This window comes from Lycorma delicatula, chromosome 6 (assembly GCF_047948215.1).
Source record: "Lycorma delicatula isolate Av1 chromosome 6, ASM4794821v1, whole genome shotgun sequence".
Lineage (NCBI taxonomy): Eukaryota > Metazoa > Arthropoda > Insecta > Hemiptera > Fulgoridae > Lycorma > Lycorma delicatula.
The window spans coordinates 101,127,548-101,139,947 of record NC_134460.1 but is presented as its reverse complement, the minus strand read 5'-3'; the positions used below and the strand labels follow the sequence as shown (position 1 = coordinate 101,139,947).

The window sequence follows — 12,400 nt, the reverse complement described above, 5'->3', positions numbered from 1 at the left end:
GTTATAAAAATTGGCAAACATAAAAATAGAAAAATGTAACGATGTAGGAAAAGTCAACTAAAAACTAAAAGTCATCAAAACTAAAATCAATTTATTAAGTTATAGGAAATATTTTAAGAAATAATAAAATATTATTTGATAAAAATAATTCTTTCAGCAATTTCTTCTTTAATTATCCACTTGTTATTTCGTGTTGACATTTTTTTAAACTAATTAATTTTAAGTCTTTTGGTTTTCATGAAAATAGAATCTAGTGAAAAATATATTTAAAATTGTATTTATTAAATGTATGAATAAATAAAATTTTAAATATATTTTTCATGATTAATTATTATTAATAATATATTAATTCATGATTTTTATTTTTATTTATGGATACATTTAAAATGTACAATAATTTTAATTATTGGTCCACAATAATGTACGTTGAGTACATTACCTTTATTAACTTTTAATTACAACTTTATTTATAATTATCTTTATTTACAACTTAAATTGTTTTGTACTTAACTTACCAATAAACGATTCGAAACTTTTTATATACAGAGTGTATGACAAAGTTCTCCCGGAATTTTGATAACATTCTTTCATCCGGCTAGTGAAAGATTTCGCTCGGATTTCAGCTACCCCGGTGAAATGATGTACTGAAATTTTAAGGACGTTAAAGGGCAGAATTAGTGATTTCTTATGGTTTTTGACCGGGAAAATTGAATAAAATAGGTCCCATAACCGTACCTGAAATAGTTTTTGAAAAATCTGGGGTGAAAACCAATAAATCTGGATAAAAAAATCCTGTATTTTATATCTGACTTTGTTAGATGGGTAATAAACACTTAAAATATTTAAACAAAACGTGTAGAAAATTTAATTCTGAATATTTATATATACATACGTAACACAAGTGGAGTATATTTCTTTTCATAATTATCTTTTAAAACTAGGGGAACGATTAAAATAGATAAAAATCAACCTATTTATATAAATAAATGAGTATAACAATAAATCAAACTTGCATTAGTTTTAAACTTTAAGAAATTCCACAAATAACGTATATTTTATTTTTTATGTTTTTTAATTCTTCTATTCAAATGATTTTTCGTTTAAAAACCAATGAACGACAACACGAATAAACCCATAAATTAATGCAAATAAAAAAATTATATTTAATTTGTCATAGTATATATATTCCTTTTGTCTCAAACTCTTTCATTAATTACACAAAAGAAATCTTCCGTGGTTTGTTCTTCCTGATGTAAAACCTAATTTGCCATTTATATAAAAAAATGAATGGTTACCATCAACCATAAATTTACTGTCAATCTATCTGGTTTTTTTTATATTATCAATTTTATTATTTGAAATGTTACGATTCATATAAATTTAGTAGAAATCTGACATTATCTTATTTAGTTTATTAATAATTATATTATAATTGATTACGTAATTATTTAGTTTTTTATGTTTATATTATGGTAGTTCTAAATAATTTTTCGGAACATAAAATGAAAAGTCTGTAAATTTGTTATTACGAGAGTACTTTGACCGTAAAGAAATAATAATAAAACACAAAAGCTGTCTTGCTAAGATTAAAGAAATTGGAATAAGAAAACATTTTTCTAATAATAGAATTAACAGTGATGTTGAACAGAAATTAAAATAAAAAGACTGTACAAACAAAAATAATGAAAGACGTATTCAAGAAAAAGTTCTATTTACAAATAGAATGAGGTAAAAGTTCTAAGTTTATGATGAAACGTTGACCATTGAAAATCACAAACGTTCTATTAAATAACATGTGTATTGTATAAATAAACATTGTAAAGTAAAGGGAGAAGGAAAATAAAAATTTTAAGTACAGAAATAGCCGAATGGTTATCTAAAACATTAAAGAATCAAACAGCAAGGCAAAATAGCACCATCAGCAGGCCATCTGATAATCTGCTTTGGTATAATATCCTGTTCGGTAGAACCATTTAAACAGTAGTGGTCTGTTATCTAAATTAGAAACAAACACACCGGCCATGTGTTTCCTTTGGAGTTTGTTAGTATTAAGTTAAATATAACCGTAATTATAACAAGAATGTTAAATAAGAAATACAGAGATTTATGAGTAAATATGTTTTAGGTTTAATACACTTAAATAGCCTTTAATTGGAAATAAAAAATTGTTTATAGTTTATCGTTTTTTATAAAGACGTTCATAAAAAAATTTAAACAACAGCTTAGTAATAAACTAAATATTAATTTTATGGCTGTTACTTTAAACTAAAAGAAATACATAAATAACTTAATTACATTATTAATCTACAAATACATATCTTTGTTAGGATATAACAGCAAAAAAATATGACAAAATTTTAGAACTTTCTTGTCACGCCACTTTCTTTCTGATGCACGGCTTACATACACATACAGTCATACGTAATTTAAAATATTTATCATTTTATTTAAATATATTTTTTGTTTATTTAATTCAATGATTCTAACTAAAGAGGGGGTGCATACGGTATTCATTTGCACGGATGTAGCGGTACTAGCGGTGAAATACCTTTTTCACTCTTTAAATATAATTAATTTTTTAATTCTACCGGTCGCCTGTGACGTCACAATATAGCAGAAAACTACAGCAGTTGTACGTTAGTTCTACACTAGCACTCATTGTGGTGAGAGGGGGTACGAATGATACCGTATACCCACTTATCTTAGTTTTAGAGCATTTTTTGGGTTGGGGTGCGATTTTACAAATTTTTTTTGGAACTATAATTATTTTTCAATTAACAAATGTACCTAAGAAAAATAAACCTTAATTAGGCGAAATCTCGAGTTACTGAGGGTGACTTTGCTCTACTGCCTCACCTCCTTGGCCTTTTAAGTTGAAAATTTAATGGCATCAATGTTTAGAAAAGTAATCTAAACAAGTTTGATCAAAGTCGGTATTTCTGAAGAAGGTGATTACGGTGCGTCACCGATCAAACTCACGTACATACGAACATCCGGAAGATTTCCATCCGGATTTTCCAACTCTATTAATCATCTCTCTCTCCGGAGTTCTCTTCTCCTCTTTTCAGAATTTTGTACAGTTCTTTACTTGTTACTTATCTTCTAGTTTATTTAATTGCACCCTGATAATCAAAATCTGTTTATCATTACATAAGTTTAAGAATTAAGATAGAATTATGGTATTAAATATATATGGAAAATTTTGACATACCTTTGTGTTTCACACCCCCACTCACCAAAACCACCGACAGTTCAAAAGTTTATATACACATTTATATATACATATATATATATATATATCACTTTCTTGTGGACACGATAACTGCTGTAATCTTGCGCCAATCACTATCAAATTGATATATAAAAAATATAACCACCTAAAATCTCGCTTGAGTTCGTTAACGGCCAAAATCGGACCATGGGAGTGGAAATGGGAGGGCTTTTTCGAAAAAAAAAACGAAATATCGCTGTAACTTTCTTATTAAGTAAAATATCGAATTCGTTTAGAGTTCCTACTATTATTTGGATAAGAGCCTAAAAGTTATTTAAGTAAAGGTTTTTGATATCATTAGCCATTAGCCTAGGGGGTGGAAAAAATGAGGTCTCGAAGACAAAAAATCATACTTCCCTTAATAGACACAGTATAATAGACGTGCTTATATTAACATTACATTTACTGATATGTTTAGGGTGATATAACAGTATCACTAATTAAAACGTTCTCTCAGTTCATAATTTTATTTGTTTGTGTTAGCTAACAATTTAAATCAATCTAAAATTATTACTGCAGGCTAGAAAAGCTAAAAATAATCATACAAAATATACTTCATGTACTATACTTATACCTCAAATATACTTCATACTTCATGTATTTAATTTTATGTTTAATAGACTAACAAAAACGTTAGAATTTATTTTTTTTAAATCGATTTGAGCACTACATGACTTCCTTGTACGCCTATTAAATTACATATACACTTTTTTTTTTTTTTTAAATGAAAATTACATAAAATTTTATTTCATTAATAACTTCTGATATTTTTTTCATACTTTTTATTTTATTGTTTTTATTGATTTATTATATCGTATTTATTTTTTTTTATATTAAAGGTTAATAATTATTAATAAATCAATATATTTAAAAAAAGGAAATAAATTAAAAAAAAGGAAATAAAGTCTGATTCGAACCGATGTGCCTTCCCCTTTTAATATTAAAATATTTCATTAATTAAATTTTCATTTGGCTATAACTCTGGAACCAATAAAAATAAGTACCACTTACGATATATCGTTGAACAGTTCTTAATGGTACTGCAATTAAGAAAACGTTCAAAATCCTATTTTTTTTTTTTAATTTTCAGCTTTTATGGACACTTTTGGTTCAGTCGATTGCAATCAAAAAGGGAGGTGCACAACTAGATATTAAAACAGTCCTAAATCCAAAATTTCAACATCCTACGGGTAATCGTTTTTGAATTATGCGTGATACATACGTACGTATGTACAGACGTCACACCGAATCTAATCAAAATGGATTCAGGGATGGTAAAAATGAATGTTTCCATTGAAATCTGCAAACCGAAATTTTTCGCGATCACAATACATCCTTTACTTTGTACAAGGAAGTAAAAATAAGATTTTTTTATTTTTGGCAAATTCTGTAGCAGATGATAGTGTTCCTGGCTTTCATCTGGATGCTTCTAAGTTTGAATTCCGGTCAGTCTTGTCATTTTTTACGTGATAAAAAATTAAAATGAATCATCCACAAAAAAAAACAACTGTGTAATTTTAATTGAGCGTAGGCTTGTTGTTACCGGAGAAGAATTTAAAAAATTTAATGATGAATGTAACAGAGATTGAAAATTTCCGTACAGAAATTTTCCACACGCAACTAAAAGTTTATTTAGTGGTAAAGCACAAAACTTTAAGGTAAAAAGATAGTAAATAGGAAAAACTAGTATGAATTGTTTTAAGTATGTTAAATGAAAATGTAACCATAAAAAAAAAAAAAATAATATAAAACAAGTAAAATATTTTTTGGAAAATAATTTATTCTTTTTTTTTTTATTACAATTTAAGCTTAAAGAACGTATTACTTCTATATAATGAGTAATAATATTTCATTCGGTATCATCTGAAAGTTGATTGCTAGTATGCTGGATTTAAAACACCATTATATCAGGTGTAACGTTACTAAATCCTGGCTTGAAGTAATTACGAATCCATAGAAAGTATAGAAGCGTTTTTATATGAGTGTGTATGTCTGTGTATGCGTATTTCATGTGTTTTTTTTGTATGTGTTGGCCGTCTGCCTGGTACAACAGTTGTCTTTCAGAATAGCAGTAAAATATATAACTGAGAAAGAACCCTCTTTTATTTTATTTTAAAGCTGTAACACCATTTCTTTTTACTTTATGTTTTTCTTTTTCTTTTTTTTTTACTGAGAGCTTTTTGAAAAAATGGAAGGAATTATATTCGGCTCAAACTCGCAATTACACCTTCTAAATACAACTCACAAAAAAGAGTAAGTCTTTTCTGTTTAATCTTTATTTTTTTTGAACATATTTCCTTTCTAGTTACTTTACGTCGTGGAAAGAAATTAAAGTGGATCAACTGAAGAAATCGGTCTCCTCTTCTATATGCTGTTTATATAAACAGCAATTGTACTATAAACACCAATTCATCTACAAAGGCAGATGAAATTTTATCAATCAAACCAAAGGGAATTCTTTTTGATTTCTCCTTTGTTTCTGTTTCAGTTTTTTTTTTCTTTTTTTTAACAGTAGAAAAATCTAAGAAAATACAATCTAACAGAAAAGTCTAGGAAGTTTGTTCTTCAGTCTTAAAGAAAGCAAACGTTTCATCTGTAAAATGCGATTGAATTCTCGAAAGAGTAAATATAAAACAAAAGACAATTCTAGTTACCATTTACAGTCAACGAAATGTAACCAGCTCAAATCTGCATCCGATATTTTATATCATTTTATGATCAAATAATGTTCAAATACAAATGCAGCAGGTTTTTTTTTAATAAGCTATAATGAACATATATCGCTTGCACATTTTTATTTATTGATTTAAGTCAGTTTCCTGAACAATGAAACTATATTACAGCGTAATAATGACGTGAAAGACAGGCATCCAGTGATACCTTCTAAGACAATATAAAGTATAGTGAATGAAAATAAGCGTAACAAAGTACACACAATTCGAAAATTAACTGTTTAGAACAAAAACAAAATAAGTTAAAAAGTAATATAACTCAATATAGGTACTGAGAACAATAAAATTAAATGGTTAACAAAACATAACAAGAAACTGAGTCATCATACATTATAATAAAAAGAAAACATGTAAAAAGTTAATACTGGTCACATATAAGAAAATAGTAAAAACCATGAAACTTAAACAATTCATAAACAATAAAACAAAAGAATTCATGTTACTAAATTAAAATAATTCATAATTTGTATCAGCTAAATATGATATGATATGTGTAATATATGAAATATAATAGCAAGTATTAAGATAATATGTGTGAACTACGTATTATGATTCTTGGCTTTTAAATTTCCAAAAATACAACAAAAAAATCTCTCTTTCTCTCTCTCTCTCTCTGTGTATATATATATATATGTGTGTGTGTGTGTGTGTGTGTGTGTGTGTGTGTGTGTGTGTGTGTGTGTGTGTGTGTGTGTGTGTGTGTGTGCGTGTGACCAGTTATTTGGTTTCAAATCTCCGGTGTCGATAGAGAATTAATTTGTATCATTTTTTAAATCACACGAAGAGGTAGTGTTTTAGTAGAAGTTTTGGAGTACATGAAAATTTTACTTTTTCTTGTTTTAATTTTATTAAACGTTTTGAATAATATAGAATGAGAAATATCATTTTAAATAATCTTATTTACCTCAAAATAGTGTTTTACATAAAAACAGAAATTTATAAGAACTCATGTAAAAATTTTGAGTTTTATTAATTTCAACAAAAGTTGCACGTAACAAAACTTATTTTTATATATTATATATTTAAATAAATAAGGACTTACCTGACAGTTTTAACTATTAATTATTTCAAACTTTTATAAATTTGTAAACAGCCATCGATTTTTTTTAAATATTTATTTTGATTAAATTAATTTTAACCCTGGAAAAAGGTTTAATATTAAGTTGTTTTGAAATTCACCGACATCCAGGCTAATTTATTATAATATTTTAACATTTCATTTACTCATTCTTCCTTAAAAATACATGGATAATATTTTAATCCTTAAGTACAAATTAAAAATGGATTAAAAGTAAAGAATTTTTCTTTTGATCACACACAATCAAGCCATAAGAAGTTCCCAGCGAAACACCTCAAAAATTATACTCTAGCATTAGAAAGAACTCTTGTAGCAAGCAGAATATTTATTGTGATCACAAATATTAGGAAATGATGCTGAAAAACTCGATTTTAATTCTTTAGACAAAATATGTGATGTGGACATCACATGACTTCCGTGTACGCCTAGTTACTTTACTTTGATTTTTATATATATATTCTATAATTGGTTAACTTATATCAATTATAATATGAACATATACACGTTTTATATACATATATATATTTTTTTTTTTTAATTAAAAGTACATAAAATTTATTTCATTAATAACTTCTGATTTAAAAGAAAAAAAATATTATTATTGAATTACTATTTATTGTAAAGATTTTTTTTACAATCAGATGGTAATAATTATTATTAATAAATCAATATATTTGAATTAAAAAAAAAATTAAAAAAAGGAGATGAACTCAAATTCGAACCGATGTGCCTTCCCTTTGTAAGATCCAAATATTTCATTAATTAAAATTTCATTTGCCTATATAACTGTGTAACCAATGAAAATAATATCACTTAAAATACATCGTTTAGAAGCTCTGAATGAGGGCTTATTACTGTTAAGAAAAAAATCAAAAATCCAATTTTTTTTTAGATTTTGGGCTTTTTTGGACACTTTGGTGGAGTCGGTTGCAATAAAAAGGGTACATACGTACAGACGTCACGCCAAACCCCGTGAAAATGGATTCAGGGATGGTCAAAATGGATGAATATTTCCTTTGAAATCTAAAAACCGAAATTTTTCACGATCACAATACTTACTTTACTTGGCACAAGAAAGTAAAAATAATTAGAAATATAGAATAAAGTTTAATATAAATTAAAAGACAATTATACAAGCTATTGATACAGCGTGGAATAAATTACTATCGCTTATTCCACTAGTTGCACAACAGATTTTTATATATATTTTATAGCTGGTTAACTTATATCAAATAATATGAAAAAATGATTAAAGTTGTTCGGTTAGAAAGGCATATTTCTATGTTTTTTTTTTCACTGCTCAACTTCAGTTGAATCAAAACAGAACTCTTTTGTTTGGTTTGCCTTCAGTTTTTAAAGAAAATTTCCAATAATGAAATGAATTTGTATGGTTTAACTAAAGATAATTGGGAAATAAAATAAGAATCTAGTTAAGATATGAATCGAGTTTTTTAACTTAAAATGCATGGGTAGTGTACTTATTTCTACTATAAAACAATATGTATCTTATCTGTACCTATAAGGCAACATATGACTAATTTATAATAAACGCCCACGAAAAATTACTGAAGATAAATTGATGAAAACTATTCACGTTATTCTAATCGTGATAGAAATGCACACTAAGAAAGAAGTTTTTAAAATTCTGAATTTAAAGGGTGAAAATGAAGTAACACTGAATTTTACTATTTTTTTTTAATTTCTCCGTAACAAATGAAATCTGCTTTATTTTTGGGGTGTGTAATACTCATATGAGTATCTAAAAACCAATTTCTAGATTTTTCGAAATTTATCTTGAACGGGATGAAGCAAGGTAAAAATATTTTGAACAAAAATTGTAAATTTTCACAATTTCCGACTGTGCTAGACGAGATATTTAGTAGATTTGGACTTGTAAATATTTTCAGATAAATATGTAAAACCCATTTTCAGGTTCTTTGAATTTAGATATTTTAAGGGGTTCGACAGTGTACGCGCAGTGGCTCAGTCAACACACCCATTGTTACTGCATTGCAACGTGACTAGCTGCACATACATAATCACCTCAATCACCTCTTAGTAGTGATTGTCGTGTAACGCTAAGAACCGGGAACAATTTTTTTCCCCGTCTTTGGGTAACCAGCTGTAACTACTATTTTTAAGATTGAGACCGACTATTTTGAAACCCATTCTTCAAATCATTCAAAGTTTCGGGACCTGTACTGACCAAACTGTTTTTCTGAAGAAATTACAATACACCGATTGTTTTTATAGATTAAACAGGCTTTAATTTTTATTCATCATTATTATTTTCATCAGAGTTTAATGAATACAGAAGGCTCCAGGAGGCAGAGCACCCTGATTGGCTAGTGTATGCTTGTATCAAATGTGACTATTTACCAAAATAGTATGTGAAGAAATGCTCAGCATTGATATTATATAAAAAACCAAACAGTGAAATATGTCTATAATTTAAATAAATTCTGATAATTCTGAAGAACTAAATAAAGCGTTTTCAGACTTATAATTATGTGAACATTTTTCATATTTTCACCAGCAGAATATGTCCTGAAAGTTTCAACCTTTTTTCGTGGAACACTCTGTATGTAACCATCTTTGAAAAACCATCCATTATTGGTTTATTTTTTCGGTTTATTTAAAATTATAAATTATTTCAATCCTTATAATTATCAAAATAGTACATAAAGGATGTATCTTATATAAAGTCGGTGGTAAATTTTAACAAAATAAACATCTTTTAAAATATTAAACAAATATTCCTAATATTTCATAATATTAGGAAATGTACCCTTAAATAAATTTATAAATTCAGTGTATTTTACCATTCATGAGAAAATCTGCAAAATAACTTTTTTTAAATTAAAATGGATTGTAGATAAATGTTGGCTCAGAATAAATTTTAAGATAAAAAGTAAATTGATAAAATAAAGTATTTAACAAATTTAATTACAATTTTAAACTTTTCTAAAGTCCTTGATTTCAACTTTTAAAGTCAGAAATAAATAAAAAAACATGGAAAAAATTTTAAAACTTTGAAATCGTGTTACAAACATAGACGTTAATACTAAACTATTATTATCTAATCAGTTGGAATTACTACAGTTGTTCTGATGTAAAACATTTTTCATTTACACAAATAAAAATAAAACATGTTTTTGTATCTTTTGATAAACTCTCCAGAGAAGTACTGTGCTTATTTCAGTGGATATAATAGAGTTACGTTTAAAAAAAACACTCTCTTTTTAATTTTTTCAATGTGATTTTCTGAATTACACGTTCTTATTATCTGATGTTATTCACTGATATTTATTAAATTGTTTATTTTTACGTACAAATACAAATAAATGTTTAATTGTTTATTTTCAATGGTATTTTAAATAAATTAAAATGTTTCTTTGAATTAAAAATTAAATTACTTTTTATAATTTTAAAAATATAACATTTTTTTTAATTGACAAAAAATAATTTTTTTTTTCTTTTTTCATATCCAATTAAAATCTACACATAATTATGGTTTTTTAAATAATATTAAAATATTTTAAAATATAGGATATATCTGATAAATATATATACGTAACATTTAATATTTAACCATCTTTTTCTTTAATTTTTTTATTTAATAAAAGTTTGATGATTTTATATCAGTATGAAAAATCTCATTTCAAAATCAGTTACATCTGTTATATACATTTTTTTTTCATAAAAGCAAAATACTGATGATAGAGAAGCGAATTTTTTTTATTAGCTCTTAATTACATATCTTAATTAAATTACAAAAAAACACAGCATTTATTTATTTTTATGTAATATTACTTTCAAAAATTATTTTTCGTTTGGATTTTGTTGGTTCTGAAATAAAAATTTTAATTTTAAAGCAATTCTACGCTACTAAAAGTTTATAATCAAACATGAAAAGCTACATTATAAAATAGTAAAAAAAAAAAAATCATTATACAACCTCAATATTTTAATAAAAAACCGGTTTAATTAATAGAACAATAACAGAGATTTTTACTCTATTTATTAATAACAAATATGACCATTAATTATAATTTAATTAAATTCAAAAGTTACACAAGTTTAATTTAAAATAAAATCTAATAATAAAATTTATAAAAAATAAATAAAATATGTATTTTAACTTAATAGGAAAAATGATATATATGTATATTCTTTATTTAATTCTTTCATCTCTATATAAAATTTATATGACTAGTGATCGAACACTTTAAATTAATTGAAAAATAATAATTTTTCAAAGGAATTAGTTTTTATGAACTGATCCAATTTAATAATTAATATAGCAGAAAAGAATTTCATGCTCTGCATTTTATAAATAAATTATATTTAAAAAAAAAAGTAAAATAAATTTTGCATCTATAAAATTGATAATGATAATTAAAAATATAAAAATGCATACAATTAGTGAATATATATATATATATACATAATCAAACTCAAATCATTACTTGGTAGTTTTAAAATTATTGTTATTTGAGTTCGTATATTCTCTTTCAAATAAATGACTAGTTATGAATACAAATTTAAATAGTTTCTGTGTGATAAAAAGAAAGTTGTAAACTTTTTGAAAAATAATAAAATATTAAAATAAAATAATTTTAAATTTTGAAACTAGACTACTAATCGCAAAAAATTTACTTATAGCTCAACCCTTTCGGTGACCGATTGTAAAAATAAATTGCAAAAAACTTACAAATGACCAATTTCAGATTTCTTTAATTTAATTAGATTGTAGAACTGGATTCAAAACTATTTTGCTGTAAACCTACTAAATTAGATTAAAATAAAAATAAATTAATATAAAATTAGTAAACTTAAAGAAGTAATTTTTTAAACAAAGTTTTTGGTTTATTAATTTAAAAAAAAAAAATGTAATTTAAGTTTTTAATATTTTTTTTGTAATTTAAAAAAAAACAAATTTATAACAATTATAACTTACCAGATAATTACTTAGAATTGAATTCTAATTTTTATAAGTAAATGAGTCATCTTTCATAGTTAAGCTTTTAATATTAATTAAATACAACAAATATATATAAAAATTTACGAAACCTCAACTTGGAATAATTAAAATTTGAATTTCAGTTTCATGTTGCAAAGCGGTATAGAGATATAACTACGGTGATATAAATAAATTCTAAAAATGTTGAAACATTTCCATTATAAGGAGAAACATTGCTATGTTTTTTTATTTTTTGAATGTATATTTAATTTTGGTTAAAAAAATGAGATATTAACCCTTTTTGGCGCGTTGTAGTCCATTAAAATTTAGAACTTCATTAAAAAGAAATTAAAATT

The 12,400-nt window shown here is 25.2% G+C and overlaps 1 protein-coding gene across 2 annotated transcripts in view; it reads left to right on the top strand.

The window, feature by feature from the left end:
- ed (hemicentin protein echinoid) overlaps window positions 1-12,400 on the top strand; it is a 640,582-nt gene that overhangs the window by 147,046 nt on the left and 481,136 nt on the right. The window lies entirely within an intron of this gene.